A 15,534-nucleotide genomic window follows, 5' to 3' on the forward strand; every position below is an offset into this window, starting at 1 on the left:
TTCTGCATAGCCACATTGTTCTCCTTACTCTGTAGTCTGGATAAAAAGCCTCCATCATCAGGCCTTCATCCCTATGGTGGGGCAACTAAGCTCTTTTGAAGGGAGAATCCAATGACTCAGGATAGAGAGTGAATCAAAGTAAGTTGATGGGCATTTCTTGCACTATACCCTCAGCTTGTTGCATCCGGAGGCAGAGCTGTGCCCTTGACCCAGCAGCCTTGTGTCCTGGCTCCTTCATGTTTAACTGGAAGCATGGGGGTCAGCTCGGTCACTCTCCCAGAATAACTGTGGAGGGGTGGGGGGAGAGTATGCCACTCTGGGAGGGGCTGTGGGGCTGTGCAGGAGCACCAACCCCCCCTTCTTCTTTGGGTTGCCCAGTTGCATAGCCAATCAGCTGCTCCTGAGCCTAAACTTTCCTTTCAAGGCATGTGGGCAGAGATGAGCCTTGGATGGAGATGCAGCCTGCGCAGCTGCTAGCCCCGCTGGGGCCTTGACTTTGCACATGGCCTTCTCTTCCTACCCCTCAGTTTCCCCTTGGCTTTCTTACTTTCTTCTGGCAACAGCATGGCCCAAAGAAACAGGTGGCGCTCAGGGACTCCTGTTCCCCCTTGGTTCTAATACCCGCACCTAGAAATTAGGCTCCTACTTTCATTTAAATCCAAGTCTTCTAATCCAAGCAATGGTTGAAAATTTACAGGTTGTCTAATCCTTGCCTTGAATCTACAGCTCCTGCCTGGCTCTGGCAAATTCTTCTCTATGCCTGGTACTCTTTTAACAACGTGGTCGCACCTTAATGCCTGCAGGCATAGGGCTGACAGTACTTGTATCTTAGAGATGGTGACTTCAGGTCAGGAAGAACTCATTCTAAGCTCTGTGAGAGGTACAGCTCTAGGGCCAGGGATAGAGGGTAGCCAGCCCTATAACTCTCTCTTTGCCCATTTAGAATGGGAAGAGGGTATTCCCTTTGTAAACTGTGAAAAAACAAAAACAAAAACAAAAAACAAAAAACAACTGATGTAGGAGTCTGGCCTGTTCTTGTTATTAGGCTTTATCTGTTAATTGCTTTTAGAGCACGGACTCTAATTGCAAGGGTCAGACAGCATTGAATGTGTGGTATCAACTTTAGCCCCATGAGGGGAGCAAGCTCTGCATTGAAAGAGACTAAACCTAAACCAGAGGGTTCCTGTTCTCCAGGACCCTTCAGCAAGAGCACAGCCTCACTCCAATGACAACCACTTTACCCATTGCAAACAGTGGTTATGACTATCCTGTAAAAGGCAGGGTAGGGCCATGCAGAAGACCTAAGGCATCCAGTCACATCTGGAGCCCCTGTGCCACAGACAGGGCTAACTAGAATTTTCCAATCATAATGAAATCTGCCCAGCTCTGATTTCTTAGCCTCTAATGTCATGGTTGGAGGATTTTCTTACCACTTTGCAGAATTAAACTGACATGTAGAGACTTTGGTGTTAACTCCCAGCAGCCAGGAAGGTTGAGGTGGCGGGGCAGAGCTCTGAAACAGATTTTTGCCCCCTGGTAGATGACACAGGCAGAAACAGGTACCCAAAGAGGGATCAGGCAGTTGCCATTTAGAAACCTGGAGAGCCTCGTGGCCAGAGGATGCCTTCATTCCACGCTGTTGATGCAGTTAGTCTCGTGGTCTGACAGGCAGCCAGACATAGAAGTGGGGGCCTTAGTGTCTGCTTCCATCGCCCCAAAAGGATCCTGCTGTCATTCCCATTTCATTTTGGCTTATATGGTGTCAACAGAGGGACAGGATGGGATAAGACAGCTGGCTGAGGCTCCACTAATTATAACTGCTCAAGTATTTGGACAGCAGTGGTAGTGTGTACCCCAGTACATGCCCAAACTAACCTTTAACCTTTAGTCCTGAGCATGGCCATACCCTTGCCACTGACCAGGTAAGCCCCTCTCCACTGGGCAGAGGCCAGCATGGGACCTCTACCCCTGCTTACCTTGGCTTCAAGTGTCCAAGTGGATCTCCGATGGTCCTGCTCGGTTCCTGCCTCTTCCTTAGAAGCTGTTGGGGAAATATGTTTTCTTCTTAGTCACAGACATACCATGCTGTTGCAACTCCCCAGCCCAGCCCCCTCCTGTTCCCCAAAACAGGATTCCTGTTTTCAGACATCTCTGCCCTTCTGTGTGTTTCCCGTGTGCCAGGCATGACTGGTGAGAAATCATACACTTGAGGTTTTTTTTTTTTTTTTCACTCCTTAGAATGATCTCTGCATCGTTGTCTTGCTTTTTAAAATTGCCACATTGGAGAGGAGGACCATGAGGCTTGGGGTCATGCCACCACCTTTGGTGTGCCTGACAGTCCTAATGGAGACCAAGCAAAAGCATTTCACCCTCAGATGGACACTCAGTGTGCCTTCTCTTCATGAGGGAGCCCTTTAAGTCTCCATAATGACCTCTTAGTTCCCAGTATTGGTCAGCAAATGTTGCCTTTCAAGCACACAGTAGGTCTACTGGTAGCAGTGAGGCTTGGGTCAAGGGCTCAGGGAGACAGGGGACTCCTGACTCTCATTCTTTCTCTTCTAGGTAACCCAGAGATAAGATGCTTTCTCCCAGGAAGGGAGCAGATGCCTGGCCCAGGATCACAGAAAAAGGTCTGTGGAATGTTCTCTTACCTTCTAAAATATTAATTTAGAGAACTTGCAAATTTGCAGATTTTCCCAGAATGGAACTAACTGGAACTCTTCATTTTACAGCTATGGCTCACTGCCCCTCAGGGGGCAGGGGGCTGGTGATTCCTGAGGGAGCCCTGCCCCCTTCCAGGGTGAATTTTCCTAAGTCACCATGGAGAACCAGCAGCCCAGAATCAGTGCCCTGCCAGGCAGGTAAGCCCATCTCTCTTGTACTTTGTTCTTTTAAGGGTAAGGGGCTTCCTAGAGGAGTGGAGGTCACACAGCCTTAATAAGCTGGCATCCTTGTCTCTCTGTGTGTAACTAAGGAAGACTTAGTTACCTGCAGAGAGGATGCTGATCATCATGATGCCCCTGATGGGGACTAGAGGCACAGGGAGAGCAGAATAATGCCCTTTTAGGAGGGAGAAGATCTTAGAACCCTAACTATAGCTACTAACCCCCTCGGTAAGATCAGGGAAGCAATGCCCCGGTAAATCTGAAATAGAAAAGCGACAATACCTGGTGGAGAGGGAGAGTCCTTGCCCCTTGCAAAGGTGGCTGTTTGAGGATCTTAATCCTCTGGACTCATTTATAAGGCCTTCTCAGGATTTTGGAATTCAGAGGAAAACAAAGGAAAAGAGCCAAACAGGAAAGCAGCGTTGGGAAAGTTGCCCCCTCCCTGTCCCCCCACCCTCCCACCCAGGGTGGGTGGTGTTTTCCTGAGGCAACTTTAGCTTTTTTATGGGGATGTCTTCAGGCTGTTTCGACCTGGAAGTAACCCTAAACTGCAGGGCAAGCACAGGGAGTGTCCATCTGAATATTGCTTTTTATTTTTTTAAAAAAATCATATACATTATATATGTCATAAAAATATTTTGCATTTGTGAAATCCTTGCCTGTTCCCCAAGGTCTTCGCAGGTACAGGAGCCCACTCCACAAATCGTGTGGGCTAAAGAGCTGAACCTCAAGTGATTACAGACCAGCCATAAAGGCAACACAGTGCTTAATGCTCCTCAGGTTTTATTTTCCCCTGCCTAAAGTCATGGCAGGAGACTAGTCTGCATTTCTTCAGAGAAGACAGTTACCCAGTAAATGAAACAGCAGCTTTGCAACGGCAGAAAAAGGTGGATGAGTCTTCAGACTGCTGAGTTTAGAAAGGGTTAATTTTTTTTTTGGTTCTGAGGGTCTCTGAGCATCAAGTGCTTCTCTGAAGACGTGGGTGTAATCATATTATCTTTGTCACACACTCAGCCCTATGCGCAGTCTGAGATCCTGACAGCCCCTGACAGCTGCAGAGGGACTCACTAGCTAGGTCTGAAGCTCAGGATGCAAGCCAGACTTGGGGTACCTTGAAGAGAAAGGGGTCTTCTGAGGAGTCCAGTGTGCAGTGCGCTACTTGGATGATTTAGTGATGCTGATGCCAGGACCCTCTGCGTTAGACCCTGAAGGTACACAGTAATAGTGTGGGTTGCTCAAGAGTCAAGCTGTCAGGGCACGTAGCATGGCCTCGGCTCGTTACCAGCAAGCAGGCTGCACAGTTGAGACACATACCACTTCTGTGTTTATTTCTCTAGAGGACCGTGTCCCCTGTGCCAGCATCTATCTCAAGTCACATTCCCCTGGAGTTCCCATTCCATACAGCTAATCCCCTAGAACACGGGCCAGCGCATTAGCTTTCTGGGCCTCTTAAGGACCAAAGAGGAAAATGTTCCCCCATGGGTACATTGCAGACGTTGAGGGTCGGATTGGAAGTGAAATCACAGCCTAGGCTCACACCTGCTAGCTGCATGTCACTGACAGGCTGAGCGGACTGCGGCGTCAGCGCAGAAGCACAGAAAATAAAAATTAAATTTAAAAAAAAAAAAAAAGGAAGAGAAAAAAATATAAACCTTGACTCCCCTTTTGAGTCCCTTTGTGCTGAGAATTTGTTTTGGGCACCCACAACTTTAATCGAATTTGTTTTTTGATTATTCCCTTTGCTTGTTTATTTGTTTGTTTGTTTGTTGTTTGGCCAGTAAAATCCTCCAAAAGAATAAACAACAACCATAACAAAGAGCCATTAAAAAAAAAACCCCATGCAAAATATTTATTGTAATTGTACAGCAAAAGTACTGCTAATTAATTTGGTGGTTGGTAAAAGTCCATGTGGTTGTAGGACTGAGCCCCTCCCTCATCTATAGCCCCCTCCTCAATTTAGCTGCTGTGGTCCTCCTGGGCTCCTGCATTTTTCTGTACATTTGCACACCTCTATAAACACACCTTTCCAGAGTCCCTGACTTTTTTTCTTTCGTGCGGAGGCTGTTTCAGAGCTAGCGTTCTTCCTTTAGCATTTTGTATCAGCTTGTTTTCCTCCCCTCCAGAATTGCTTGGCCATAACAAAGATCCATTGCCTTTCTGATGACACCCAGCACCTCGGATTCTGTATACACGGGAGGTGATTTAAGCATCTTACTGCCACCCTGAAATCTGGGGTCCTTTATCCTGGCAGGTGTAAGTAATTGCTGAGTGCCTTGGATCTGGGGAGAGAGCTCCCGAGCCCTTATGACATTATTACAAATGAATATATGAATGCATACGTTAGCGGAATGAAAGGCACTGTGCCTCGGACCAACGATGGGAAACTGTCTTGGAACAAAAGATCATGATTAATCTGGTCCATTGTAAAATCCAGACGTCCATTAAAAGACAATAGGTTTGCGCATTTCCCTCTTTTTAAGAGCTGTTTAATATTCCGGTGTACGTATGCAACACCCTGTTCTGTTATTGAAAATGCCAGCTGTCCTGTTCCCTTCCTGGAGAGTGCGTGCAGATAGAAGCCTGGTGAACATCCTTCTCATCAGGGCAGGTCAGGGTTCCTGTTTGTTCAATATGGTATTTAAAAAATAAAACCATAAATACATCCATAAAAGTGTTCTCTGCAAGGATCAGCGAGGAGGGCACACCACACACACCCACATTTTAATTAATGTGATCCAGCTCAACTGATGGCCGATTAAAGAGAGCTAAGCTGTTTTCATTTTATGCCATTGCTGATGGCACCACAGAGAACATTCTGGTAGCTAGCCTGGTGAACACATCCCTCTGTTTATCCCAGCCCCTTAGCGGTGGGCTAGCTGAGTAAATGGTTTGCACAGATTTGTTTTCACTGAGAAATCTTTCTAAAATACCAGTTTGCTCCCGTGTAGCCTTCTAGCCCTTTCGCTGACTTCCCAGAGCTTCTGGGATTAAGTCCAAGGGGAAAGGAAAAAAGCCTGATACAAAAGTCCGGTGTTCAACGGCTTGTACCCTCCTAATACTCCCCACCCCACGCCTTTCCCCCCACTGGACACACTGTGCTTAAGCTGAAGAATAAGCTTGACACCCATCTCCTGATAGCACCCCCATAGTTAGGCGTGTGCCCCACCCTGTGTCCAAAATTTCCCAGTCCATGGTCTTGAACTGCAATGCCTTGCTTATAGGATTTCCTATTCTAAGGCTATTCCCCCTGTCCCCCCTCCCCGCCCAGTGTAATTAACAAAATGGGTCAGAGGTTAATCACCATGTTCTTTTGCCCCTTCCAGAAGACCCTTTTGTGTTTTCCCGACACTTACTTCGGAGACCGCCCCTCTAAGCAGAGGGCCATGTCGCCTGCTGCGTGTTGCTGGTGAGTCTGCATATCGCCGTAATACTACACATGGAATGACACACTCCTGTGCACACACCTGTACACACATGCACCTCATAGTTGTGATTAATTTTACAATGTGACTATAATCTCTCAGCTTGCTCCTTGCCCTCTCGTCCCAGGATACAGGATAGGGAAAGAGCTGTGACAAATCAGTTATAAAACATACAGGTCTGAGAGTGGACATTTGTGTCTTTGAGTCGGCCTTGCCTCTAGGGTCAAAGGACGTGGCATGTGTGTGTAGGGTGAGATGGCGTCGGTACCCTTTCCTTTTTAGTGTGGGAGTAGGCTTGTCAATCATAAGTAGCCATCTTAACTCCCATCCAGATACTGCATGGTCTCTAGCTGTGTGTCCTTAGGTAGCCCAGGAGTGTCTCTGTGTTTTGGTTCCTTCCTTTCATTTTTCTTTAAAAATCCAGAATCTCTCACACAGGCCCATTGAGATGTCTCTGAGAAAAATAACTCATATAAGTCATCTGGCATAGGAACACAGGCAGGGTACTCAGTAAAATCCAAGCTTCCCTAGCCCAGCCCAACCCAGCCTGGCCCAGCCCGGCGCGACCCGACCCAGCCCAGCCCAGCCAGGTACCACCCATTCCCTCCCTCTTCAAGGCAGCTCTGCCTTTTCAGAGAACATGACTGACAGACGCAAAACAAAAAGCCTCCAGGATGAATAACGCCCCCGGCTCCCCTACCCAAGCCCTGACCCCTTTTAGACCCTCCCAAGGTACCCCTGTTCTTCCTCAAACGCCTGGGGGTCGGCCCAGCTACCCTACTGCTTTTAATTGGGTTCCCCTGTAATTTGGTAGGGAGTGAATCTTATTTTCATATAAATAAATAAAAGAAATCAGATTGCGCACAGGAAGCATTTAGAGGCTCTTATTTCACTGCCTTCAGCATGAATGACTCCCGAGAAATAGTGGGGGTGGTCTCCAGATGACCCCCAGAAAGCTTAGCTGCTCAGTGGTACAGAAACGCCTGGCCTGACTCACTAAGCCGTCTGTGTGCTGTGCGTTCAGGGGAAGTGCAACTTGCCTGTCGCCCCTTACACAGAAGGGACCCTCCTTGTTTGCCTGCACAAAGGCGCCTCTCTCTCTCTCTCTTCAATGTTTTCTTTCTTCACTGGTCAGGCAGATGGTTCCTCCATGTGCGACCCTGCCACAGAAACCCATTTCTCAACTCCCTCAAGCCTGTATTTCATCCCCTGCCTTGAGCAACAGGAGTTATCAGAGGTGGAGTGTTCCCTCCCTTCCCAGCAGGGGCTAAAGGGCTTGCTGCCCTGTGACCCCAGCTCCTGGGCTGGACTTTGGGTGGCTTTCCAAATTCACAGGGAATCCAATCTGAGCCCGGCAGGGTCTTCAGTCACCTTTAACCAGAAATATTTAATCACAAACCTGTGAGAGTGTGTGTCAACGCACTTGTGCATGCAAGCACGTGCACACACACATACACACACACACGCTGGGCCCCCTGGACCCTCTCCCCACATAAAAACAGCAAGGTTAGTGACACGTATGATTGTCACATTGCCAAATGTCAAATGCCCACATCCAGAGCTCTCAACAAATCCTTTAATCACAAAACAACATCACAACAGCACCAGCAATAAAACCACCCAAACGCCAAAGCTCTGGGGGTCCAGGCTGCCTCCCCAGCAACCTTAACCCAGAAGCAGCCAGGCAATCTTGTGGACACTGGCTCTCTGACCTGCAACACGATGCTGCCCCCACTTGGCGGGTCAGAGCAGCCGACCGACCTTGAGGCCCCCAGATCCTGTTGTCAAGAACTGGACAGTCACAGGCAGAAACCAGGGGAACTTTTCTCAAACAATTCTATCATTAGCATTTCCTTTCCTGCCGTTTTGGAGATATTTTTTCTCCATTGGGATATGCCCTTCTCAAGGCTTCATCAGGTCAGGTCATCCTGATTATTTCATAGACAAGAAACCCCAGCCACCTTCACAGCTGGCCCCTGAAAGTACACACTCACACATACTCCACATATACTGAGTACAAGCCCAGGAGCAATGACAAGAGTCTCCCATAGAAACTACACAGCACAGGTGTGTCTGGTTGAGGGGTATATCTGCTAAAAGCCCCCAGTGAAACCCCCATTAATAGGCTAGCATTTCAGCCACAGCCATCAGTGCCCAGGCTCCTGAGTCTTCCCACTAGGTAGGGTGCTTTTCCAAGCCTCCCACCCTATTCAGGTCATGCAGCCCTCTGACTCTGTGGCTAGCATCTAGCCTCCAGAAAAGTAGCCTGCTTTTTCTATGACCAGCTGATACCTCAACCAGACAGACCCTTTTTCTATGCCCCCCACCCACTTTACCAGACTGTTACCTTACAGATGATTCAGGCTAGCACTCCTGAAATCAGCCAGAGAAGACTCTTAGCTGCTCCAGCTGGCCCTCCCTTAAGGAGGAGTTGGACAGCTCCCACCAACCCCCACTCTCCCAAAGCACTCTCCCCCAATCACAGTGCTTCTCCCTCAGTGCCTCAGTGGTACTACGCTACCAATCAGGGTGCCATTGCCATTTAACCTCTGGTGAGGGTCACGGCAAAGGCCACCCATCCTTGTCCTGACCCCTGCCAGGTACCCTCCAGCCAGCCCCACTTGTTGGCTCCCGACTGGGCACTGGGGCTGCTTCTCAAAAGCCTGTCCCTTTGGGCTGCTAGCCAGCTAGAGAAACCTGCTGCAGCTTCCCCATCACCTACCGGCCTGCCTCTCTGCTCGGGTGCCTCCAGTAGCAGTGAGCTCTCTCTCCCCAGCCGCTTGCTTGGGGGCTCACGTACTGAGACGCTCCTCTCAGCCCTCCCCTGTCTTTTACATCAGCCTCCGCAGCTCCAACAGCAGCCTGCTTATGTCTCGGCCCTCAGGTCTTTAGAGGAGGCAAGCTCCCTCTCTTCAGGGTCCTCTCTGTGCTGTCGTCAATAGCAAAACCCCCACCCACCCTGAGAATAAATTTGGGGCCTCTTCCACCTGTCTGGGGGTGCTTCTCCTATGCTCTCTTGCCATTGGTTACTGAGCCTTTTGCCCTGCTGTTCTTCCAGCAGCCCAGGGGAGGGCGTGGTGCTCCCCTTAGGGGAGGGGGGGCAGCTGCTCTGTCTCTAGCTCTTAATCAGCTCTGAGACCCTCTCTCCCTCTCTCTCTCTCTCTCTCTGTCTCTCTGCCCCTTCACCAGTTGCTAGGGAGAAGCCTCTGAATGCAAAGCCCCCTGTTTTCTATTTTTTTTTCTTTTTCCTGACTGAGCAGTGGCTGCCTGGCCAGCTCCGTTTGACCTGCAGAAGTGGGAGCTACAAGAGCAGCTGCAGTAGAGCCAGGGGGCTCTCAAGCTGCACAGCTAAGCTTGACTCTCCCTCTGTAGCCGTGAGGCCACACAATTCCCTTTAGTTTTCAGAGTCTCGGGCTTTCCCTGTGAAATGAAGATGAGAGTTTTTCTCTCACCGGCTTGAAGTGAGGACTGAAGCAGATGAGAGTAGCTTAGCCTCCACCAGACACTTTATAAACGCTCGTGGAGTCGCCAGTGGGATCCAGGAGGAGGGTGACATGTAACAAGTGTCATAAGAGAGACAACAGTCTGGCTTTTCAAAGCTCCATGCTGCATACACGCTACAACATCTCCTGGCAGAGTCCCCTCTGCAGGCTTAATCACACAAATCAAGCCAGCCCGGAGGCAGCTCTTAGCCTGAGGAACTCACAGGAGATGTGGGAGATGTGGCAGGCAGCAGAAAGCCCTGCAGAGCCCACATCTGCATTTACTAGCATTTGCATGGTTTATAACAAGCATTTGGGTTTATAAAGCAGAGAGACACATACAGAGATATTCCTTCCCTGTCTCTCCCTTGAAGTGACAGCTAAGATAAGGAGGCAGCATGCTTAGGGCATGGTATAGCCTCTGGGAAATGGCTAACTCTCCACTCATTCACACCAGACACTGCAACACTCTTACCTCCTAGATCACTAGGGTGAGGTTAGGGTTAAAATGATGATGTCAGTTGGCCGGTCGGCCGATCGCTCGGTCTGTCAGTCAGTCGGTCGGTCGATCGGTCGGTCGGTCAGTCGGCTTCCTGTCTTCGAACTGCAATCATTCTTATGAGAAAACAAACAGGAAATACTTTGCCACACACCAATGCAATCAGGGTGGGTGATGGCAGTCGGGATTCAAGTCACCCTAGTTGAAGCCCTGAGCTGGGTGGGCTGTCTGTCCAGAACTCACATGGGAAATTTCACAAAGAGGAAAAGTCTCATGATCTCCATTGGATTGGTGAAGACACCATGGCACAGAAAAGCAAAGAAGTCCAATACTCACAGTCTCCCAGCTGGTGTGAGGTTGGGCCAGGATGAAACCCAAGGCTCTCCGAGGCTCCCCACCACACCCTGCTGCTGAAGACTGCCTAGCAAGGCTGTGCCGAGTGGTGTGGGTGGGCAAAGGATGGATTGACTAGTTATAAGCACCTCCCAGAAGTCCTTGAGATCTCAGCTATTTTGTGGCCCAATCCCTTTGAAGGGCAGGGTCAAAATTAGGTGTAGGCACCTACCTATTAGCGGAGGCTTATGAAAATGACATTATTAACCTGATGCAGAGAGGGCCCTATTCATCTGTAATTAAATTATAAATAGAGTTAGTGGGGGGCTAGGGTCTCTGTGTATTGACTGCAGTCTAGAGTGCTCAGAATTTTCCAGGGCTCTGGTGAACTTTTCGATGAAAAGTGTCACCTCTGAGCATCTGGGGCTTAAAGCTGGGAACAGAGACCTCCTAAGGCAAGCCCCTCACACTAGGGATGTGCCCTATACTGACCCCTTTATGGTGGGAGAGCCCCCGACCACCTCCTCAAACACAAACTTAGACCCTGACCTTCCTCTCATCTCAAGTTGCCATCTGTGAGAGAGAAATGGAAACTGAACCTTCTGAGAGACAATCCCATTCCTGTGTGATAAGAGAGGGGAACCAAACATCCTTCAAAGAGACAGCCTTCTCCCAGAAACTTTCCTGGTTATTGCTACGGTTGCCAGACACCTGTCTGCTTGTCAGAGCTGTATTCAACAGGATAACTCTGGCAACTTCCCTTCCTTCAGAGGGAGATGTGGATGGGGATAGAGGAGTGGAGAGGGGACTCTTAAAAAGGAGCAGAAAGCAGAGTTCTGCATCCGATAGAAGTTGGGCCACTTAAGATTTGTGCCAACTCACGGTGCAGTGGAAATGGTCTGAAATCTTTAAACAGCAGCCAAGAGTCTGTGGCGCCCCCAAGTGCCACAAGGGGGCTGCCTGGGCTACAGTTTTTGCGTTCCCAAATGAGGAGGGGGGAGACACGAAGAGGGACCTACGCTTTGGATTTCTGCGGCAGCGCTTTTAATTGCAGCAGATGCAGAGGACGCAGGCAGGCAGGCGGGCGGGCGGGCGGGCGGGCGGGCAGGCGGGCGGGCGGGGGGCGACAGTGTCCCGGGTGGCTTCAGGCTGCACCTCTCCCACAGAGACTGTGCTGCAGTGCAGCAGGAGCTGCGGCGGGCGAGTGGCTGAGGGTCGGAGCTGTCCAGTGTCTGCTTTCCAAAGTGAGGAATGAAAGATGAAGGAGAGGGCTTGCAGGCAGTGCGAAGTGGCCAGGAGCCCAGGAAACCCAAGGGAAGAGTGAAGAAGAGCCTGTGGTTTTTGCAGGAGGGCCAGAAAAGTGTGGGCTCTGGGAACGATGGAGAGTCATAAGGGGTTAGTGGACCAGCAGGTCTTGGGGTCTCAAGGTGAGTCAGTTTGCTGTCCTGTGACTGAGCGCAAACTCAGGCGGGGGGCTGAGAGCAGCCGAGGCGGGGCGGCTGCAAACAGCGATAGGGGGAAAAGCATCAATTCTTACCTTTCGAGCAAGGCTTAATTAAAAAAAAGAAAGAGAGAAAGAAAGAAAAAAAACGAAAACTAGACAGTGTGACTGAGCCAGTTACTCGATGTGTGTGACAGGTGACAGTGCTGTTCTCTTAACTAAATTGGCACAGTGTCCCAGCAGAAAGATACGCAGGTTGCTGGTTTTGCCCTAAGGAGAGATGCTGCTGCGGGGTCTTTGCAGCTCAGTGGGGAGGGTCTGGCGGTGCTAGAGGTCCCATCAGGGAGTAGATGGTGTGAATCTGGTGGGTGTCTGTTTCTAGAGTGCCCCCCAACACTTTCCCTTCAGTCCACCCAGTTTGCAGGGAGTGTTTCTTCGGTCCCGTGCTGTTTCAGATCCTTGTAAACCAGCCTCAGGATGCTGTGTTTCCTTTATTGAGTACCCAAAGCCCCCTCCGAGCTGTTAAGCGTTTCTCTGGACGCCGTCGGCACCTCTGCACTCCATTTTTCACTTGTTGATTAAAAAGAAAGTCAGATTTTATTATGCTTTTTTTTCCCCAGACACCACAAACGGATAAAACAATGTGTTCTTAAACAGCACAGTTTTAACCTGTATTTCATCTTCCAGATGTAGTGCCCATCAAATTCACACACACCCCTGCTTCATGTGAGCCCTGGACACCCCCCTCCCCTCCCACTGTTAAAGTCCTCATCTTTTGCACTGGTTTGAAGCTAATTCTAGAGATCATATTGTCTCTTCTGTGTATCTCAGAATATTTATCTCTAAGCAAAGCCGTTTTCCTTAATAAAAACATAAAGATATCCATTGCCACAATCTGTAAAATAAAAATACGTGGGATGCCATTACCACAATTAAGAAATTAACAGCTTTTCCTTTCTGCCATCTAACCTCTATGCAGTGTCCAAATCTGCCTGATGAACTCATAAATTACTTTTATGATTGGCTTATTCAGATTTCTGTCCAAAGTGCTTCCTGCACTTTCAAGGGGACTGTGGGGGTTCTCTAAGGTAAGTACAGCCTGAAACGCAGGGCTTTATACCAAATACAATCTCAGTGAGCCTCGGTTTTTCTCCCTGAAAACGGAGCCAATTCTCAGAGCCTCCCAGGGCCACCAGGCAAATTAGAGACAGGTACACACGCATCCCCCAGCCTCATTTCAAACGGAAAGCAGACACCGGCAGCCAACAGCTGTTACTTGAATTATCTGTTTTTCCCGGAAACCTCTAAAGGAGTTGGACTGGATAGACGAGAGAGCTGGCTATCGTCCACAAAACAAAAGGCTCCTGGCAGGCCATGGCCCCTGAGTGATTTAGCCACTTGGGAGCAAGGGTCGCCTGCACTCCTGGGGGCTAGGTCCGGGACCCCCACAGGGTGCTGGTCCACTAGATGGCACTATCTGCTATGTGTCCAGGACCAGGACAGACCACTCCCCAAGATGCTCAGGCCACAGCCGAAATATCCCAGCCCAGGTGATTCTAAAACATCATTTTCCACATGCTGTGCAAAGTGCAGCGGCTTTTCTCCCTGCATCCCTCCCAGCCCAGTAGCAGAAACGCAGCGAGTGAACATTTCACAACAATTTGCTGAGACCAAAACACTATTCTGCCCACCCTCCTTTTAGTTCCCAGCCCGGCTACATCTGATTGCTCATTATTTTACAGACAAGGGGATGAGAAGGGGTCAAGCATTTTTCTCAAGATCAGCTAGTTAGCAGAACCCAGGGCTGCAGCCCAGGTTTGTCTAATTCCTTTGCAAAATAGAGACAGAGGAAGGATGGAGGGTCGTTCTGATGGATGGGTTTCTGCGTGAGGATGCATGAGATGTGCAGGGAGGCAGCTGTATGGATGATAAATGCTGGAGAGATGGTATATGGAGAAGCACAGGTCAGAAAGCTTCCCTGTGCATGGGAGACAGACAGATGGATGAAATAAAGTAAATAAACAGTTTCTCACCAAGATCAAAGGCTTCCCGGCTCTTCCAAGAGTATTTTTTCCTAGTTAACTGCTTGGGGAACCCTTGCCTTCTGCTCACTTTCTGACTGTATCAATTATCTCAGGTGTTTCTGAGATAACAGGTGACCCCTTGACCCGGTCACTAGGACCCAGTCGCAGCTCTGGCTCTGCAGCAGCTCTCTGGCAGCTCTCCGTCTCTGCTGCTCTCACGTGTGTGTGTGCTGAGGAACAGCAGGCTGCTGCCTCTCCACAGCTCTCCTGGATGACTAAGCCCAGAGCCCTGGCCTCACGCTCAGCCCTCCTCTTGAACTTCGTGTTCTTTTATTATGCTAGATCATCACAGCCACCCTCCATGATGGTATTTTCCACTGTCAATCAAAAGGGGGACGAAGCAGAGGCTTAGAGATGATAAAAGACTGTCCCCAACGTCATCCAGGGGGCTGATACAGACCCAGCCTGCTTTTTTTTTTCCGTCTAAACCCACACTCTGACAGATTTCCTTTCCTCTGTGACCATGCCTGGAAAAAAAAAATCTGTGTTCCTTAATTCTCCCTGCTGTCAGGGGCCCCCTTTGGGGGCTAAACTTCTCATCCAATCAAATTTTAGTTTATTTTCTAAGCAGCATCTTCTCAAGTGCGTTCTATCTGTAATTATCACGCAAGCAGGGGCCACACGTACTCTGGCATCCTGAGGGAAAATTGAGCTAGTTTTCCTGCATTTTCTATTCTGACTGAATGCTAATGTAGCAGGTGTAAGGAAAGGCTCCTCAGCCCAGAGGGGTTGCAAGGCAAGGAGAGACTCTGAGAATGGCCCCTCTGCACAACTGGCTTAGCTTTGGCAGGTAGGGTTTGAAAAACTGCATCTGGAGGTGCCAGGATCTGTCAGGGTTTGTCAATGAGCTTTCTGCATGCACATCAACCTGAATGCCTCAGTTTACCCAATTTTCGCATGGAAATGCAAAAAGCACCTTTTCATTTTGAGACAGGGTCTTGCTGTTTAGCCCTGGCTGTCCTGGAACTGGGTAGAGCATCCTGGCCTCAAAGACACAGAGATCCACCTGCATCTACTTCCTGGGTGCTGGGACCAAAGGCATGAATCCCATTGCCTGGCCACAGGAACTGGCATTTAAAGTGACTTGAGGGGCTGAGAGAATGGTACAGTTTCCTACTTTTCCAGAGGACCCAAGTTCAGTTCCAAAACCTCACCTCAGGCTCTACCAGCCCCGTATAGATTCTACACCCTCTTCTCAATTCTCTAACTACTGCAAATCTACCTAAGTGCAGTTTAAAATAACAAAAATAAATGAGGTGAACTGAACCCATATAATCCAGAAAAGAAGCCCGGGATGTAGTTCAGTTGGTAGAATGGCTGCCTAGTATTCATAAAGCTCTGAGTTTGCCTCCCAGCACCATGGAAAAGTGGGAGGCAGAAGCAGGAGG

At 49.3% G+C, this 15,534-nt stretch overlaps 1 protein-coding gene, 1 long non-coding RNA gene and 2 other non-coding genes across 4 annotated transcripts in view; 3 read left to right on the plus strand and 1 right to left on the minus strand.

Moving 5' to 3' along the window:
- Positions 1-3,213, minus strand: part of Rtl1 (retrotransposon Gaglike 1) — a 39,519-nt gene extending 36,306 nt beyond the window's left edge. Inside the window, exons 1-2 of the mRNA XM_030246797.1 lie at positions 3,168-3,213; positions 1,977-2,041 (exon numbers count right to left, since the gene is read on the minus strand). The gene's annotated coding sequence lies outside the window, so the exon portion shown is untranslated. The remainder of the gene's footprint in view (positions 1-1,976; positions 2,042-3,167) is intronic.
- Positions 2,740-15,534, plus strand: part of Rian (RNA imprinted and accumulated in nucleus) — a 57,772-nt gene continuing 44,977 nt past the window's right edge. The window contains exons 1-2 of the long non-coding RNA NR_028261.1: positions 2,740-2,861; positions 5,009-5,136. This is a non-coding gene — a long non-coding RNA (RNA imprinted and accumulated in nucleus). The remainder of the gene's footprint in view (positions 2,862-5,008; positions 5,137-15,534) is intronic.
- Mir341 (microRNA 341) lies at positions 10,295-10,390 on the plus strand. The gene has a single exon (NR_029770.1). It is a non-coding gene; the product is annotated as a microRNA 341 (primary transcript).
- Positions 10,617-10,736, plus strand: Mir1188 (microRNA 1188). Its single transcript, NR_035419.1, has one exon. It is a non-coding gene; the product is annotated as a microRNA 1188 (primary transcript).

Source organism: Mus musculus, chromosome 12, assembly GCF_000001635.26.
Source record: "Mus musculus strain C57BL/6J chromosome 12, GRCm38.p6 C57BL/6J".
NCBI classification, from domain to species: Eukaryota; Metazoa; Chordata; class Mammalia; order Rodentia; family Muridae; genus Mus; species Mus musculus.